This window comes from Petaurus breviceps, unplaced genomic scaffold (assembly GCF_028583685.1).
Source record: "Petaurus breviceps papuanus isolate PSGF00001 unplaced genomic scaffold, PetGlider_PUasm1.0 90731, whole genome shotgun sequence".
NCBI classification, from domain to species: domain Eukaryota; kingdom Metazoa; phylum Chordata; class Mammalia; order Diprotodontia; family Petauridae; genus Petaurus; species Petaurus breviceps.
The window spans coordinates 7418846-7435091 of NW_027187325.1; the positions used below are offsets into that span (position 1 = coordinate 7418846).

The following is a 16246-nucleotide window of genomic DNA, read 5'->3' on the forward strand; positions in this document are numbered from 1 at the left end:
GAAAAGATGTCATAGTTTAAAATTCCACAGAGAACTAATCAGCCTAGGAAGGATGGGAAGCTCTGAAAGATGAAACTCTGAAGACACAAACAGAAATAATTCTGATGTGAAGGGAAAAAGGAGAGAGCTGTCTAAAGAGACCAGTATGGCTCCACCGGGGACTCATTGACCAATTCAGATTGTAAACAGATTTGTACAGAAGATAGAAGCCAGGACAGGTAGCTGGGGATGCATAAGAAAGAATAACATAACCCGTAAGAAAAATGTCAGGAGTACTAAGGATCAGACCAAGCTGACCTTGGCTGTGGATGCTAAGGGCAACAAAATGGTCTTTTTGAGCTTTGCTGGAGACAAGAAGATCAAAGAAGACCTTCTAAGGAAGTATACCTAGAAAACCAGGTTAGTCAGCTCTTTATTTTTCTTTTCTCTTCCAAAGAGAACAATATTTAAACTAGGAAGGATGGAAGAACAATAGTTAACAGGGAATTGAAATCAACCAATGAAGAGGAGGTGTGACAACACCTAGATGTCCCCAATGAGTTCAGGTCAACAAGCTTGGATGAATGTCATCCCAGGGTTCTAAAAGAACTGACGTGTAATTGCTGAGTTGTTGTCAGTGATCTTTAGAATTTAGAATATGAGAGGTGAGCCAGAAAGGGGAAAAAAGCAAATGGTCTGATTTTCAAAAATGGGAAGGAGATGGAATATGGAACTATGGGGTCTTAACTTTGATTCCTGGCAAAATTCTAGAACACACAACAAAAGGTATAACTAGAGAACATCTAGAGAAAAGGAAAATGATTGCAAAGAACTATCACAGTTTCATCAAAGAAAGGTCATTCCGAAAAGGCAACATGACATAGTAGCTAGCTTTAGAGTCAGAAAGACCTATATTTCTCCTACCTCTACCATATACTGGCTTTGTCACTCTAGGCAAGGATTTAACCTCTCACCATCCTCAAGCACCTCTCTAAGAATATAAATTGAGAAGTTGCTGATCTGCATTGGTAGACAGACTTTCATACTAGGGAAAACCCTATCCCAATGAAGTTGGCTAAATCCAAATCAAAAAAAAATTAATTAATTCAAGAATTGTTAGTTGTGTCCAATTAATCCCATTTCCTTTTTTGACAAGGCAATTAGACTGGTAGGATAATATACGCAGAGGAATGATGTAGATCTTAACATACCTAGATTTTTAGCGGAGTGTCTTCAGTTTCATCTTTCAGAGCTTCCCATCCTTCCTAGGCTGATTAGTTCTCTGTGGAATTTTAAACTATGACATCTTTTCTATCCTTTCAGCTTTGAAATTTACTTTCTCAAAATGTAGGACACACATAACATTGCCCCTGGTTTTCCTTCTTTACCCTGAGTTCTGAGTTGGAATAGTCATTTCCACCCATGCTCCCATCATTTTTATTTCAGCAATCAGTTCTTTCTTTTTGGTCAGAAAGAGGTCTAGAAAAGCAGTTCTCCTTGTCAGTGCCTCAGCATTTTAAAGGATTATCACTAGGTTAAGTCAATAAATGATTAGCTACTCTACTTTTAGCAGGAAGAGAGCTCCAGAGATGTATGGGTAACTAAAACCCTCCATACTATATCATGTCTAAATTGGGCATTGAGTACCTTTCTTCCTTCTTGGGAGACCTTAGACATGAGCCAAACCCCGAATTGAATGAATTCTCCCCAGGGATCTGATATGGGCTTATAAAGAGCCAGACAATTTGAGAAAAACAAAAGGAGTCTGACCATTTTCTTTAGAGTGAATCCTCAGGCAGAACTAACCTGACTGCGAATTGAATAAAACACCTTTGCTTCTCCATAACCAGCCAGTCCCAGGCTCCACTGATTATTGACCCTGCCTTGACTAGGTATGGCTGGGGACTTGCCATTTCACACAGCACCAGATGTGTTCCCAAGCAAATTTCCACCCATGATCAGATTTGTAGCAGAGTGTTTGACTCATGTGCTATCTCTGTGGGAAAGGCAAGAGATGCTGAGGTAATCTCCTTGAAGGAAGAACATTTTCACTTCTGTCTTTCTGTCCCTAGCACCTAGGACAGTACCTTGCAAATACTAGGCACTTAATAAAGGTTGCTTGAATTGGATTTGTTGAGTTGCATGATCAGTAGACTCAGAACTGATGGGCTGACCTGACCCAAAGATAGTCATTCACAGATCAATAGCAAGTTAGAATAAGGTATCTAATGAAATGCCCCAGAGATGGGTTCTCGGCTCTATGCAACTCAAGATTTTTACCAGCAGTTTGGATAAAGGCATAGAAAGCATGCTCAATAAAAAATGGGGAAGAACAGTTAGTATATAGAATGACAAAGTTGGAATCCAAAAAGATCTTCACAGTCTAAACAATGGACCATATCTAATAAGATGGAATTCAGTAGACACAGAATTCTACATTTGGATCTAAATAATAAGCTTCACAAGCAGAGAATGGGGAAGCGTGGTTAAATGACAGATTGGAGGGAAATTAACTTAGAGTTTTAGTGGATTGCAAGCTCAATATGAGTCAATAATATGACAGTAGGCAAAAAAGCTAAGGCTGTACTATGCAGCATTGAGTAACATATTGCCTAGAACAGAGGAGGGCACAGGATGGCAGGAGTATAGAGCCACAGCTGGAAGGGACCTCAGAGAACATCTAGTTCAACCCTCCCATTTTATAGATGAAGAAACTGAGGCTCAGGTTCAGTGACATGTCCAAGGTCACACAAGCAACACGTGTCAGAAGCAAGATTTGAATGCAAGTCCTTTGACTTTAGAGCCAGTTTTCATTCCACTACACCATGCTACCTCCAAAGGGCAATCAGGGTGGCAAAGATATTCAAGACCATGCTATATGTTGAAGGAACTCAGAATATGTAAAAACCTAGGGAGAACATGCAGTCTGTCTTCAAGTATTTGCAGAGCTATCAACCTCACACCCATCATATTGGCAATGTTGACAAAAGAAGAAAATAGCAATTGTTGCTTGGGTAGGGGGAGGATAGACATACTAATGTAATTTGGGTGGAGCTATGAATTGGTCCAGCCATTCTGGCAAACAATAGTAATAACAGATATTTTTATAATGCTTGAACATTTTCAAAGCTCTTTTCACATATTAACTCATTTGATCCTCACAACAACCCTGGGAGGTAGATGCCATTGTTATCTGTATTTTATAGATGAAGAGACAGAGGCTGAAAGACGTTAAGTGATTTGCCCAGAATCATACAGCTAGTAAGTGTCTGAGGTAGGATTTGAACCTAATTGAGAGATCTCTTTCAGCAGCATACGTAAGGAAGAGAGCATCAAGAAAAGCTTTGTGGAGGAAATTACTTATTGCCTTGCACTATAAAACATATTTTTGTGCATGCAGAAGTCTTATCTTTACAACCAAGATTAATAGTTTGTAAATTCTTTCAGGGAAGAGACTCTGCTTTCCCTGTACCTACCAACAGAGCCTAGGACAGTGCTTTGTACCTAGTAGACACTGAAAATGCACTCATTTGTTTCTTCAAACAGAGCAACCCCGCAGAGGTATTATTATTCCCATTTTTCTACATGTGTATAATGAAGTTCAGAGCATTTAAATGACTCAAGATTCCACATCCAAGTAGTGATGGTGTCAAGATGAAAAACTGACTTCTAACACTCTTTCCTTATATTATACTGCCTCACCTTCTTAACTCCTGTCTCCTTGGCATATCTACATATATACTACTTGGCATTGCTTCTAACTATGGGCAGCTCATGGCTCAAAATTGGCAACATGTTGGCCTAGTCCAGCCAATCTCTTCAGGCAAGGTTGTTTACTTATCTTTTATTTTCTAAAAGCTTCCATCCATCCTCCTCAGGGGCAAAGCCATTTAAAACCAAGCCTCCCAATTAATTGTTGCTAACCCAATAGGGAAGGCACTGTATCATCCCCTGATTTCAGCTTTCCAGTGCTTGATGGGTTCTAAAAATCTCTTTAACCAGGAAAAAAGCTTTGAAAATGTCAAAATCCCTCTGCCACTCTTGCCCACATCTCTCCCACCTTATAGACACAGCATGATGAATCGTGTAATGGGAAGGAGCAGCAGGAGCTTAAACAATTTAATTCAATTCAACAAACATTTATGAAGCTCTTCCTCTGCATAGGGCATGATACTACACTCTGGGACTACAAAGGTAGACATGACAGACTATTTTTAAGGAGTTTACTATGGAACGGGAATGTGTAGGCAAATAACTTATACAAGGAAATGTAAAATAAGTGCATAGAAGAGATCAAAGTGGTCAGAAAAATTTGTGGAGGGAAATTAGACTTTATTGAGCCTTTCAAAGAAGGCTTCATGGACTTTTCATCTGAGATGAGTCTTGAACAAACAAAAGGCCTTCAAAAGACAAAAAATATGGATGTCCACTCCAAATATGGAACACTGTATGAGCAGAACACAATGACAGGAGGGAGAGCTATGAATTGATCCAATTATTCTGGAAAGGAACTGGAATTGTGCTTTTTAAAAAGTGATCAAAATATCCATGTCTTTTGACCCAGTGATAGTATTGCTAGGCATATATCCCAAGAAGGTAAAAATGGAAATAACAGCATGTTTATGATAGCAAAGGAGTGAATAGATGTCCACCTATTTGGAAATGGCTAAACAAATTGAAATACATGGATGTAATGGAATGTAACCATATTATTAGAAATTCAGGGAATTCAAGAATTCAGGGAAGCATGAGAAAACTTATATAAACAGATAAGTGAAACCAAGAGGACAATATAAATGGTAAGAACACCACCCAAAAAAAAAGAATACTGACTACAAGGCTTGGCCCTAGAGAAGAAATGAGAAAATGTGCCTCCCTTCCCTCTTTGCAGATGTGGGAGAGTATGGGTGTTGACTGTTGCTTATATTTTTAGACTCTGTTGATGTGTTCATTTTGCTGAATTGCTTTTTTCTCATTTTATTCTTAGATACAAAGGATGGCTTGCTGGGACGGAAAAGGTGAAAGGATATCTTGAGAAATGAAGGAGATGTAAAAGCAAAGGATGTCAATAAAAATTATCTTTAGAAACAATAGAATATAAGATCCAGAAGGTATAAAGGAAGAGGAGAATTGAGTGGGATAAAGGTATATGAGGGTTGGAGCTGACATGAATGACTATGAGGGTGCAGGGACCAGTGTCCAGGGAAGGGAGCTTTGGTCTATGAAGCTCACAATTCAAAATCACAAAGATTCTGAGTGAAGCCACAGAACAGCAGACTGTTACAACCTTTGCTACAACAAAATGATTACTAATTTGATTACCAGTCTGATCAGGGGAGGAAATTTGCTTGGGACCACATCTGGTGCCATGTAAAATGGCAAATTCGCAGTCATGCTGTAACAGGAATGGGAATTTGAAGATCTTCCTGACCCCTTAATAGACCTATAGTGGAGTTTGAAGACCTCCCCTGCTGTGAAGATAGACTCTGCCCCCTGGTAGGCTGAATGGAGCCTGTGGTGGGAGGAGTTTGCTGAGGGGAAGCAGAACCCAGAAGAAGCCAAAAAAGAGCAAATCTGACAGTTGGAGACAGCTGGAAACAGTTGGGGACAGAGGAGCTTAGGCAAGGAAATAGAGAGTTTTGTGAGTAAATTTTGATCTTGTATTGGTTTGTGGGAAGGCTAAAGGATGGCGTGGCTCTCAGCATTATTATGGCTTCTAAATATCTTTGGCACTTCAGCTTACTGGTTTTGGGATTCGGTTTTCTGGTGTCTAAGTAAATCCTTCAACTTTATCCTCTATCTGGGGAGTCTGACATATTTTGCCATCAAATGTCATGCAATAATTATAGTCATGGTCTCTGTCATGATTGTAGGAGCTGTAAATATTGCATTGGCACTACATTTGGCTATGAGGATGGGATTCAAACCCACATATGCAGCAGAACCCAAAAGAAGCTGGTAGAGAGTGAGTCTAACAGTTGGAGACTGTTGGGGACAGAAGAGCTTAGGCAAAGGAAATAGAGTTTTGTGAGTAAATATTGATCTTGTATTGGTTTGTGGGAAGGCTAAAGAATGTCATGGCTCTCAGTATTATTATGGCTTCTAAATATCTTTGGTCCTCCGGTTTACTGGTTTGGGGATTCAATTTTCTAGTGTCTAAATAAATCCTTCAGCTTTATCCTTTATCTGGAGAGTCTGGCATATCTTGCAATCGAACATCATGCGATACTTATAGTCATGGTCTTTATCATGATCTTGGGTACTGTAAATATTGCATTGGCGCTATATATGCCTAGTCAAGGCAGGGTCAATAATCAGTGGAGCCTGGGACTGACTGGTTATAGAGAAGTGAAGATATTTTATGCAATTCTCAGACAGGTTAGTTCTGCCCTAGGATTCACTCTAATGTTGAGCACATTCAGATTCAATGTTGAATCAACTTAGACTAAAGACTAACTCACTTAGATCATAAAAGTGGCAAGTGGCTGAACTAGAACTCTGGTTTCACTGATAAACATTATTACACAGGATCACAGAAAACACAGCTGTTTTCATAAATACTCCTTATATATTTCAAAGGATTTGTCAGATAGACTCACCATCACTAAAGATGCTGAGATCTCAGCCTTAAGGGAATGAGGCACAGAACACAGGAAGGGTAAATCGGTGGGTGAGTCAAGTCAAATCAAGTTAAAAAACAAGTGCCTTCTATGTGCCAAGCACTGAGGACACAAAGAAAGACAGATGCAGTTCCTACCCTCAATGAGCTCACATTCTAAGAGTGGAGACAACATATAAATACCCAGATACATAGAAGATCTATGTAGTTGTTCAGTTGTTCCAACTGTATCTGACTCTTGGTGACCCCATTTGGGGTTTTGTTGGCAAAGATACTGGAGTGGTTTCCATTTCCTTCTCCAGCTCTATAAAGTAGATGAAAGGTAATCTGAGAAGAGATTAATTGAAAGGAAGGGCAATGTGAGAAGATATTAGCAGTTGTGGGCAGAGAACAGGGAAAGGCCTCCTGCAGAAGGTGGGATTGAGGCTCAGCCTTGAAGAAAGCCAGAGAAGCTAAGAGACAGAGGGAAAGAGGGAAAAGATTCCAAGCATGGAGAATAGCCAGTGAAAACTGCCCAGAGGCCTGGAGAGTTAGCATTATGGTGTGTGAGAGGCAGTAAACGGGTCTATGTTGCAGGATTGTAGAGTACAATGTGAGAAGGGGGCTAGGTTGGGAGGAGCTTGAAATGCCAAAAAGAGACCTTTGTATTTAAACCCTGAAGGGAGTTGGCAAGGCTAAGGGAGGAATAGGGCCAAAAGAAGCCAGAGGTCCCAAGCATGAGATGTCTGCAGGGAGGGCAGACCTAGATGTGACCCTGCAATGGGGTAGAGCAAGGAAATAAACACAGTATGAGTCCTAAGCTCCTGATTGGGAGAGAGACTCAAGAAAACCAAAACCAAACTTTAGCTACTTCACAATCTTTCTGTCAGTGGTATATGAAGAAGCAGCAGCTACCGACGGCCGGAGGACTTCCATGGGAACAGACTAAGTCCATTTCTGGTAGATGACATAATAAATGGACTTTTATATAAAGGAGATTTGCTCTTTTTTGGCCCTTTCTTTGCCCCAAGAAAATTTCTCTTATGTGATTTTCCAATCTATTTCCTTAGTGCATCATCCATTACTGGAAAGCAGTCTTTCCAAATATTTAAAGATTTCAACTTTCTTTATTGCTTTGCCTCTTGACTTCATATTTCATATTCCCATCCTATTTTCATGTCGGGCTAAAGCAAAGACTTCAGTCTTATTAACGTTGTTGGCCCCTTCACCTTCACCACAGAGCGCCTGGGTGTCTGAATATCATAACCTAAATGTCAGTCAAACTTTCTCCCTGCACCAAACTTCTCTCACACAGCTTCTAAGGGCTGCTGACATCAGCTCCAAGCTTGGTGCTGGAGAAACACAGAACTAAGACTAGACTGGCAGAAAAAGAAACCCGCCTAAGCAATATAGATTAAATCAAGGCCAATCTCATATATCCAGGGAAGGCAAATGCTATTAACAGGGACTAGGGGCACACAATATTATTTACCCTATACTCCACTTCCACCTTGGGAGGAGGGAAAGAGGGGGAGAAAGAGAGAAGCTGGTCCAGGGCATAGGTCACTGCTAAAATTGAGAAAGGAGAAAAATACTATTTGAATCATGAGATGATCCTCTGGGAGGGAGATTACTGGGGGAAACTATGATGATGTAAGAAGATGACAACATCAATAAAAACATTATTTACTGAAGGGAAAGGGTAAAGAAGTAAGCCTGTACAATGATGTGCTAGAATCACAGAACCTTAAATTTGAAAGGATCTTAGAGGATAGATGGCCAGCACTGGCTTTAAAGTCAAAGATCCTGGGTTCAAATCTTGTCTCTGATGCAAACTCCCTAAATGACATTGGGTTATATATGTGTATTTATGCAAAACATCGCCATAGTAGTCATATTGTGAAAGACTAACTATATTTCTCTCCATCCTATCCCACCCCCCCACTTACTCTATTTTCTCCTTTGACCCTGTACCTTTTCAAAAGCCTAAATGACATTGTGCAAGTCATTTAAGTCTCTGGGGTTTCAGCTTCCTCATCTCTAAAATGAGAAGGTCGGACTACATGCTTCCTACTCTAAAGTTCCTTCCAGATCTGCATGTGTTGCTAATAATACCATATTAAACTAATCACAAATCCTCTCCAGGATATCCCTTACATCCAGCCTCCACTTGAAAACCTCTCCCGACAATCCCCGCCAAAGGCAGTCTAATGGATTTTTAGACAGCCCTAACCAAGGGGTCTGTAGACCTAAGTACAGCAGGCACTGCCTGCCTTAGTACACCCACGGAGCTAAAAATGGTTTTTACATTTTTTAATACAAAAGCAGACCGCAGGTGGGATTTGGCCCTCTGGCCCTAGTTTGCTGTCCCCTGCTCTAATTATTGGGAAGATTTTCTTTACATCAAGCCTAACCCCATCTCTCTGCAATTTCCAGCTTTGCCTTCAGAGGCCAAGTACAAGAAGTCCATGTGCCCTCTTCTAAACATCCTTCAAGTGTGTAAAGACTGCAATGCTCTCTCCTCTCGGTTTCTCCAGCCTAAGCATCCTTCATTCCTTTCATTCATCCTTGCCCGGCACAGTTCCCAGTTTCCTCATCATCTCCCTTTAGACACAGTCCAGCCTGCTGAGGTCCCTTCTAAAATGTGGTCCCTGGAATTGGACCCAACACTCCAGATAGGTCAAAGGTACAGTAGGGATATTGCTTCCCTTGTACAAGACACTGCTCATCTTAATGTGCCCTAAGATCACACTTCAAACTCACATTACAACTTGCACTCTACTCAAACCCTAGCTCCTTTCCCACATAAACTACCTTGTAGCCACATCTCCCAATGCTGTGCAGCAGATTTTTTTAAAACTCTAACTTTGTTCCTATTGTTTAAAGTTATGTTGACTCAGTTACCCATTGTTCCCAGCCCTGCTCATTATAGCTTTGGAGGAGGCCCTGGTGGGGAAGGACACCCCAAGTCTGCAGCTTTTTGTCGTGTACCACTACCTGCAAGTTGTCACATTCTTGCTGCCTTGGGGAGAAACTGAGATGCAAAGGTCCCCCCTTCCCTCTTCAGATGTCCCTTTTGCAGTCTGAGGCTACATCGTCCTGACTGTACTATCTGTCATCACTTTAAACCCTCTCTTCTAGCTAAATACTAGAATATTGGCTATATATTAATATACATGTCAAAACAGAATACTTCTAGCTTTTCACCTTCTGGGGATGGGGGAAGCTGGATAATTTCATTGATGTAGGGAACTCCCAGTAAGGAAAATCCCTCTAATAATGCAGATCTCTCTGTTTTACAACTTATCAAGAATGACTTGGAGGAATGGCGAGGTGGCACAGTGAACAGAGCACCAGCCCTGGAGTCAGGAGGACCTGAGTTCAAATCTGGCCTCAGACACTTAACACTTACTAAGCCATGTGACCTTGGGCAAGTCACTTAACCCCCATTGCCCTGCCTTCCCCTCTCTGAAAAAGCAAAAAATAAAAATCTTGGGGCACTGAGAAGTCAAGTGACTTACCCAGGGTCACACAGATATTATGTGGTAGGGGAGTGACTTCAGACTAGGTCTTCCTAAATCAAAGTGCAACCCTCTTTCCACTAGGCCACATCATTTCTCCTTATTTTTCCTCCTGATTTATCACCAACTCTAACATTGTATGATCCCTGATTCTCAAGATCCCCATAATTTCTGCTATACCAACCAAGTCTTCCATTTTTGAACAGAATAAGGTCCAAAAATAGCAATTCCACTGGCGATTTTTCTGTCCTTCTGATACCATTATCAGGAAATCAAGTCAGGAATTTATCTGCTTCTCCCCTTATAGCATAGAGAAGCCTCCAGACAATAGTCAGATCACGAAATCTCCCATCACAACTATATCCCAGCTAGGTCCACTCTCTGAACTTCTCCGCCTTGCCAAGCTGGAAAGAAACCTCCAGCCTGAGGCTCCTCTCTTCTCATCAGTGATGCCCTCTCCCTGAAGGCTCCTTCAGGAGGAGCCCCAGCCTTGCTCATCCACTTTCCCATGTCAGCTCACTCTTCAGACTTTTTCTCCAGTTGCCTTACCCTTCCTCCTCCTCCCCTCTCCTCACCCTCCATTTCTCGCTTGTAGGCCCCTTGGGAGTAAAGACTAACTTGTTTGTTTGTATTGTATCTCCAGCACTTAGCACAGTGCCAAGTGTTTAATCAATGTTCTATCTGTCTCCATGTTAGCCTTGTGTTCTGCATCAGTAAGGGCCATTCAGTCCTTCCAGTGGATCCTACAGCGTAAAGATCACTCACTATATGGGCTTCTTTTTCTCTCTCCTTTAATTCTCTACCAAACGCTCTCAACATGTTTATCATTCAGATTCATATACTTACACATAAGTAATTCATCTGTTTCCCCTTCTAAATCATCCTTCTCTTTGAACCAGGTATGGAGTTGCAAGCATTTGTAAGAGTGTGATGAGGAGGTAAAGATATCTGACCTCAGGATACAAGGTAACCCTGTGGAAGAAGAGACCCTAAGGGAAGGAGGGAAACTGAACTCCTGGGAAAACAGCACCACAGGCAGAACACTCCAGCTGGCTACTGTCAAGCTTCCACAAGGTAAGTGGGAACAAGGTGGAGGCTGGCCAGGAATCTGCAAGGAAATGGAAAAATATCTCCTCCTATTTTAACTAGTAATTCTTTCTAACTAGGTGCTTGGCTCAGCTGCTGGAAAAGTATAAGTGGCATCAGTGCCCTCGATTTTGTCATCTTGGGGACAACGCCCCTGACACCCCACCCTAATTACAGTTTTGTATCAACCACTGCCATATTCAGACATTAGCAACATCCCACTGAATCTTAGTGACACCAGTAAAGTCGTATTTCCCTCCCTTCATTAAGATTATGTTGACAATGAGCAACTGAGAGGAAGGAGAAAGAGTACAGAGTAGCAAAAACACACTCTACCAGTTTTACAAAGCATTGCAACTTAGGTGTAAGCCCATAAATCTAATGGGATACCACAAGGGGAAATGGCTGTACAGAAGGACATTGGTTGATGATGTTTCTTGTAGCCAAAAGACTGAACAGTTCAATTAAATGCAATAACCAAAAATTTATTGAGAGCCTACTATGTGTCAGGTACCACTCTGTAAGAGAGGCACGGGAGACTCAAAGATAAGGAAGATATCCCTACCCCACAGGGAATTTACAATCTAGCAAGGGAAACATGAAAAGTACAGAAATAACCACCTTACAAGGCAGACTATGTTAAGAGTTATAAGAGAGACTCCAAATGTAATGGGGAGTTATAGGAGAAAGCTCAGATGCAACTGAGGAAATCAGAAAATTGACATGTCAGCCAAGCCTTAGGGATGAATAGGTTATCTACAAGTAAAGTTTCAAGGAAAGGACTTTTCAGAAAAAGGATACAGCACAAGCCAAGGTGGAAACGCCAGGAAAGTTCTGAGAACAAAGCTCAGCTCATTTCAGCTGGATGGAGGGTACCCTCAAGGAACTAATGGAACAGAACTGAAATGATAGAGAATTCCAGAATGAAAACGTGCCCCTCCCCTGCCTCCACAAAATAACATCTTCATAAAGTCGATTGTGGACGAAGTAAACTCTATCCTGAGGCTCACTCATGCAGGGTTTGCACCATATCCTGTCACCAAGGGTTTCTACTTTGCTTCCTCTGGTTCTCTTTTTTTGTGGTGGTTGTTATTGCTGGTTTGCTGTTTTGTTCTTCATTCTGTTTTCTCTCCAATCTAATAGTCTTCCCACTTTTAGCTTCTTCGTTAACATGACATTCTTCTAAGGATTATGCACTTCATGAACTTACAAAAAGACCTCTAAATTTTGGTCTGAGATGCTCTGAGCATTTCTGGATTGTGAAGAATTGTTTGGGTATAGTGCCATCTTGTGACTTGCCTGCAGAACTTCAACCTCAAAGGAGGGGGGGAAAAAGTGCTTTTTCCTTCACCCTGAGAAAAATCTTTCTGATTTATTTGCTTTGAGGGCAAGGCCAGTCTGACTTAGTGACATATCCAAGCCATGGATTTTAGATTTTTTTTTAAAAAAGAAATGGGGTTTTGATACTTGCAAGCACTTACAATATAATTTCTGAAGGACAGAGCAGTCAGGAGCTAATCCATCTAACTTAGAAATTCTTTAAATGATCTCTACTCAAGCATTCTATCAATCTGTGGGTCTAAAGTGCTTTAATAAATACTTTACTAAGATACTTAAATAGATGTGTGATCTCACCAGTGTAAATATAGACCCTCCCCAACACTCCAGTCCCTGAAAATAATAGTCTTTCTTGTCCTGGATCCATATCCCCTGAAAACTCCCCATTTATCCACCTAACACACTGAATAGAATACATTGGGTTGTTGGAGAGGAGTTTGGTCTTGTTGCGTTTTTGTTTTTGTTGAGGGAAGGGGGTACTACATTTGGAGTGTGCCAATGTAGTACTTAGACTGTTTATCTATTGTCTCTCATGTTGGTCCATCGGACTAAATGGAATCCACCCCATAAACAACCACAATGATTTCTCTCCATCAATTTCTTCTCTGTATCAATTTCTTCATTCAAGCCAGTGCTGGTATTATGCTGCAACCTAATTCCCATACCCACCATGTGCCTTTCCATTGCCCTTCTGCATTTGTGAAGCTTGGCTCATCATTTAATGCCCTCTGCAATCTGGCTCTCAAAACCCCCACATCTCATCCATTGCCAAGTCCTATGGAAGGTATTTATTTCCAGGCATTTCTTGAATCCTTCCCCTCCTTTTCAGTTATTTGGTCATTGCCAACCTAATTTAGGGTTTTATCAACCCTCATCTGGACTCTTACCATGGCCACCTAATTGACCTTCTTGCTTCCAACCTCCCCCCTCTCTTATTGATTCTTCATAGAAAGTCAAAATTGTCTTCCTGGGGTATAAATCTCTAACCATACCACTCCCCTACTCAAAAATCTGCTGTGGCTCTCCACTGCATACAGGACAAAATGAAAACTTTCTCATGGAGACATTTAAGGCCCTCTATAATCTGAATCCAAACTACCTTCCTGGCCCTATTCCTCATTACTCTACTTCATGTACTTTATATTGCAACCAAACTAGAATACTGGCCATTCTCCACACTCAGCACCCACCTCCATGCATTTGAATAGACTATATGTCCTATTACTAAATAGTACTGTCTCCCCATATCTTCCTTCTGGAATCCTTATCTTCCTTTAAGAATCAATGCAGTATTACTTGCTTTTGGTAGCCATTTCTATCTCCTTCATCCCCACCCTACTTCACCCCCAGGTGAAATTGTTTTCTTCTTCCTAAAATATTCCTAGATCACTTTGTCTGGAATTCTCCTTTGCCCACCACTCCCTACTTTATGTTAGACTTACTTTGTACATGTCATCTCCCTAGAAGGAAAACGGAAGCATCTTGAGGTCATAGATTATTTCATTTTTATTTTTGTATTCCCATTACTCTGTACGTAAGAAGTGCTAAATCAATATGTGTTGGATGAAGGAACAAATTCGAATACTTCTATAAGTATAAGTATACTTCTATAAGCAAAAGAGACATGATTTTATCAGTGTAGCATCTTCTCCCGTGCAAATCAATCTGCTTTTGCCTTTTCATCCTGTTCATTTCTTATTCAGGTGCTTCCATAAGTCTTCCATAAATGGTCATCAACCCAAGAGGCCATCATTTGGGTCTTCTCCTATTTGAGGATGCCAGCATGTTACTTAGACCATCCATTTCTTTATCCCTCCCTTGCTATATGACAGGCTCACCTCCTTAAGCCATCTTTTTCTTTTTTTAAAGCACTGGGGGTTAAGTAACTTGCTCATGGTTACAAGCCAGTTTTTTTGTGTGGGTGTTAAGTATCTGAGGCCTAACCAATCCCAGGTCCTCCCGAGTCCAGGGCCAGCACTCTTACTCACTGCGCCACCTGGCTGCCCCTCTTAAGCCATCTTTTATGCCATTACTTATACAGATGAGAATATCCTGACCTTGGATAAACTGTCAGTAAAGGTGAGTAATGGAGTGGGGAAAAAAATGACTTTGCACCAAATATTTCTGATATCCAAGATATATAAATTACAAACACAAATATATCAGAACCAAGGCCATTCGTTACTCCATGTATAAAGGGTCAAAAGGTATAAACAAATAATCCTCAAAAGAAGAGGTGAAAACCTTGAGCACCAATATGGGAATTAGGCACAGAGAGGACGGGTTAATGGTGGGAGCAGAGCTCAGCTATTTTAAGGACCTACCTCTTCACAGTTGATAGGCATGCCTCTGAAGCCATTAGGAAATTATCTGCTCTGGTCAAATCACATCTGCAGTATTGTGTTCAATTCTGGACACCACATTAGAGAAAGGGTACTGAGAAGCTGGAGAGAGCCCAGAGGAGGTCAACAAGTATGGTCATGGCCCTCACGTTTCTGACATAGAAGGATCAGCTAATGCAACTGTGGATATTTAATACTCTGGAAATGAGAAGAGATGGCAGTGACAGCCGTCTCTAAGGTCTTGAAGGCCTGTCAGTGGAAGAAATATCAGAATCATTCTGTTTGGCCACAAAGGCAATGCATGGAAGTTGCAAAGTCGTAGCCTTCATGTGAAGGGAAAAAACTTTCTAACACTTAGAAATATCCAAAAATTGAGTAAGAGGCTTTGAAGATAGTGACTTCTGCTCACTAAAAGATTGACCATTCATTTGTTAAGTATTCATATTGTAGAGTTATTTTTTAGCTAACCTGAATAACAATAAGGTCCCTTCCAAAACTGTAAGTCTATGAAAATCAAAGGTTGCTTCAAATCCCTAAATAAGAGAAATGCACATTGAAATGACAACCTTGCAAAAAGAAAGAAGGAAGGAAGGAAGGAAGGAAGGAAGGAAGGAAGGAAGGAAGGAAGGAAGGAAGGAAGGAAGGAAGGAAGGAAGGAAGGAAGGAAAGAAGGAAGGAAGGAGAAAGAGAGAAAGAAAGAAAGAAAGAAAGAAAGAAAGAAAGAAAGAGAAAGAAAGGAAGAAAGAAAGAAAGAAAGAAAGAAAGAAAGAAAGAAAGAAAGAAAGAAAGAAAGAAAGAAAGGAAGGAAGGAAGGAAGGAAGGAAGGAAGGAACGAAGAAAGAGAAAGAAAGAAACAACCTCAAACCAACAAATTAAAATACAGAAAGATAAATGATGGAGGAACTGTAAGAAGCACATATGCCAATTGGTCTCCAGGGATGGGGAACACCTGGTAGCCATTCTGAAAAGCAGTTTAAAGATAGGTGAAAAACATTCCTAAATATTCTTAAATTTCCTAAAATATTCCTAAACTAATTATTATAATCATAAAATATTTCTAAACTAAAATGCCCATTATTATGAGATCCCAGGGATCCTGTTGCTTCATTCTTTGTATCCTCAGCCCCTCCTTTAGCATCTGGCACATAGTAAGCTCTTGATAAATGTTTGTTCATTCCTTGATTAATCCCACATCCCACTACTGGGCATATTCTTCCAAGGAGATAAGAGAGAAAAATATATCAAAACATTCATAGAAGCACTTTTTGGGGTGGCAAAGAACTGGGGCCAAAGTGGGTACCCCCTGACTTGTGAATAGCTAAACTGTACTGTATGAATATAATGGAATATTACTACATTGTAAGAAACAACAAAGATAAAAA

At 40.7% G+C, this 16246-nt stretch overlaps 1 long non-coding RNA gene across 2 annotated transcripts in view; it reads left to right on the forward strand.

Moving 5' to 3' along the window:
- The window catches only part of LOC138145219 (uncharacterized), a 30467-nt gene extending 16427 nt beyond the window's left edge, over positions 1-14040 (forward strand). The window contains exons 3-4 of one of the 2 annotated variants that reach the window (XR_011164148.1): positions 4967-6006; positions 10998-14040. This is a non-coding gene — a long non-coding RNA (uncharacterized lncRNA). Of the gene's footprint in view, positions 1-4966; positions 6113-10997 lie in introns of those variants that run through there. The other variant, XR_011164147.1, reaches the window with a different exon arrangement.
- The last annotated feature ends 2206 nt before the right edge of the window (positions 14041-16246 follow it).